The sequence below is a fragment of the Lupinus angustifolius genome, chromosome LG06 (genome assembly GCF_001865875.1).
Source record: "Lupinus angustifolius cultivar Tanjil chromosome LG06, LupAngTanjil_v1.0, whole genome shotgun sequence".
In the NCBI taxonomy this organism is placed as follows: domain Eukaryota; kingdom Viridiplantae; phylum Streptophyta; class Magnoliopsida; order Fabales; family Fabaceae; genus Lupinus; species Lupinus angustifolius.
In genome coordinates this window covers 11,807,907-11,808,227 of record NC_032014.1, presented here as the reverse complement: position 1 = coordinate 11,808,227, position 321 = coordinate 11,807,907, and positions in this window count along the sequence as shown.

Here is a 321-nt window from a genome sequence, read left to right as displayed (position 1 = left end):
ATAAAAATGATTCAAATTTGAATTTATGACTTTTATTAAATTTGAATTTTAAACATCATAATAGCATAAATCAAATTTTTGAATTTTAATTAAAAGCAAAAATCAAAATCTCCTTAACTTTCTCTTTGAAGTTAATAGGGGATTTGATTTGATTTTCAAACATGTGTCAAAATTCAACTTTAAATATGCATATGAGACATGAAATCAAAAGGCTTGAAAAAATCACCATCCTCTAAAAAATCATTCATCTAAAACACTCCTCCATCAAATTTCATCTAAAATTTTTTTCATTCATCACCTATTTCCAAGAATCCTCAACCA